The sequence below is a fragment of the Tenrec ecaudatus genome, chromosome 13 (assembly GCF_050624435.1).
Source record: "Tenrec ecaudatus isolate mTenEca1 chromosome 13, mTenEca1.hap1, whole genome shotgun sequence".
In the NCBI taxonomy this organism is placed as follows: domain Eukaryota; kingdom Metazoa; phylum Chordata; class Mammalia; order Afrosoricida; family Tenrecidae; genus Tenrec; species Tenrec ecaudatus.
In genome coordinates this window covers 43,760,992-43,763,902 of record NC_134542.1, presented here as the reverse complement: position 1 = coordinate 43,763,902, position 2,911 = coordinate 43,760,992, and the positions used below count along the sequence as shown (strand labels likewise).

Genomic DNA, 2,911 nt, shown 5'->3' with positions numbered 1-2,911 from the left:
CGGAGAATGATCAAGTAAAAGAGCTGAACAGTGCCTTTCAAAAGGCACTTATAGAAGACAAAATAAAGCATTATAATGAATGTACAAAAACCTGGTGTTAGAAAGAAAAAAAAAGGGGGGGTGACAAGTTCAGCATGTCTCAAGTTAAAAGAATTGAAGAAAATAATTAATGTTTATTATTGACACTATTGAATTATTGTTGTATCATTATTATTAACATTATTGAACTGTTCTATGGGAAAAATAAGGAATGATGCAGAAGCACCAGTGTAAGATAGAAGAAATATACAGAGTCACAAGACCAAAAATAATTGGTCAATAGTCAACTATTTCAAGAGGTAGCAAATGATCAACAATAAATGGTATTGAAGGAAGAAGTGGTCTAAACTAGACTGGAAACATTAATTTAAAAAAAAGACTCTAAGAACTGACAATGACAATTGAAAAGGTTTAAAAACTTAACTTTAGAAGGAAATCACATTAACTAACTAGCCAAAAAACTGGAAGAGTTCCACATCAGTGCCCATTCCAAATTAAACTGACACAATAGGATATGGAAACTATCAAATAAAACATAACATGGAATATATTCCTCTTAAGATAATTCAAAAATGAACACAGGAATACATTTGGCAGGGAGCTCTAAGAAACCCAAGCCAGTTTCAGAAGAGGATGTAGAATGAAAGACATAATTGTTGATTACCAGATGGCTCTTGAATGAAAGCATAGAATATTAGAAAGATGCATAGTCATGTTTTATTGACTATGCAAAGACATTTGATTGTGTGAATCATGACAAACTAGGGATAACATTGGGAAGAATGAAAATTCCAGAATACTTAATTGTACTTATGTAGAAGCTATACAGTGACCATGCGTCAGCTCTTTCCGATACCACCTGCTTTAAAACCAGGCAGGCTGTGAGTCACTGTTGTATCCTTTCACTACACTGATTCAATTGAGTAGATAATCAAGATTGGAGGAGGACTCACTAATAACTTTAGATATACAGATGACATACTTTGCTTAATAAAAACCAAAAGAATTTGAAGCATTTACTGATGAAGATCAAAGACTACAGCTTTCAGGGTGGATTATAGCTCAATGTAAAGAAAATTTAATAACTACACAAATGGACAAAGTGAGAACATCTAAATGAATAGAGAACATAATAAAGTTGTCATGGGTTTCGTTTTACTTGGATCCACAATTAATACTTATGGAAACATCAATCAAGAAGTCAAATGACATATTGGGGAAATCTGTTGTACGAGACTTCTTTAAACTGCTAAAGAGCAAAGACGTCATTTTGATGACTTAAGTGTGTCTGACTCAACTTTCAGTTGCCTCACATGCATTTGGAAACAGGACAATGAAAAAGAATCCCTGGAAATTTTGATGCATTTACATTATGGTGTTGCTGGAAAATATTGAAAGTCCCACGGACTTCCCGGACTTCCAAAACATTTGTACAACCAGATGCTTCTTAGAACCAGCAATGGTAAGACGTTGTCTCGCGTACTTTGGACAGGTTCTAGGGAGAAACCAGTCCCTGGATAAAGACTTCCTGCTTGGCAAAGTAGTTGAAGGCAAGTGAACAACAGGAAGATTTGTCACAAGCTGAACTGACCCAGTGGCTACAGCTCTAACAACTGTGAGTGCGGCATGGATCTGCGTACGGCGCTCACTGTGAGTTGGAGCAAGTGGACAGCACCGAACAATAAGCTCGGCGTTATTCATGGATATATCGCAGCATAGGTAAATTCATGGCCTTGCTGTTGTAAATGTTTACACAAAAGACGGGACAATAATCATAATAATGCCTTTCTCTGACAATTAATGAGATTTTTTCTATTTAGGTTTTTTTCATATCCACATGTTCTAAGAGAATATTTTATATATAATAAGCACTTTTTTCTGAAATAACAAGCATTTTTAAAATTTATCCTATCTGTTCTAGTTATAATATCTAGGAAAATGCCTTCAGGATATAAACCAAAATGAAGAAATTGTTTTACTTAAAGATGTTCATACATATTGTTGTTGTCATGTGCAAGCACCTAACTTTATTTAAAATAGTGAGGTTAAACTCATGGGTAACTTAACTCGTAGGGACTAACAGCATGGCATCCAGATGCAAGATTGGCCTCTCCATCCTCAACAGAGATCTGGACAATGTAGGGGGCGAGTGCCTCTGGATTTTGGGCTCTGGGACCAATTATCTGCACCTGGTTGTAATGGAAGGGCACGTTCCCAACATCCACTTTGGTTATCCTCTGGTGGAAACCTTTCAAAAGCATCCAGGCCAAGACCCTTCTTTGACATGCACATCATGATGTCCAGGCCAGAGCAGTGGGTGAAGCCTATGGTAGAAGCAGGGACCTATCAATATACTTTTCTTCTAGAGGCCAGTGAGAACCCAGGGGTTTTGATGAAAAACATCCAGGAAAATGGTATGAAGGTTGGTCTTGCCATCAAACCAGGAACTACAGTTGAGTATTTGGCACCACGGGCTAATCAGATAGATATGACCTTGGTTATGACCATTGAACCTGGGTTTGGAGGGCAGGAATTCATAGGTGCATGATGCCCAAGGTCCACTGGTGTAGGACCCAATTCCCATCTCTGGACACAGGGGCGCTGGTGGAGCAGATCCTGGCGCCATCCTGAAACGAGGAGAGGAAGAGCTAGCATGACGGTGGTTGGCCGCGCCTTTATGAACAGGGAAGACCAGCTCTGTGATCAACTCATTGAGAGATGGATGCTCAGAAACACTCTCTCGATCAAGGAAACCTCAAACAGCCCAGTGTTGCTGCTCATGGACTCTCCTTTTCACTAGAAGACAAGGCTGTTTGGGCAGTACTCCTTTTCTGAGTCATTATTTATTCCAGTGACTAACATTTTTAGTAAA

General features: G+C 38.4%; 1 pseudogene; it reads left to right on the top strand.

The window, feature by feature from the left end:
- The first annotated feature begins 2,123 nt into the window (after positions 1-2,123).
- Positions 2,124-2,670, top strand: LOC142423929 (ribulose-phosphate 3-epimerase-like; annotated as a pseudogene).
- The last annotated feature ends 241 nt before the right edge of the window (positions 2,671-2,911 follow it).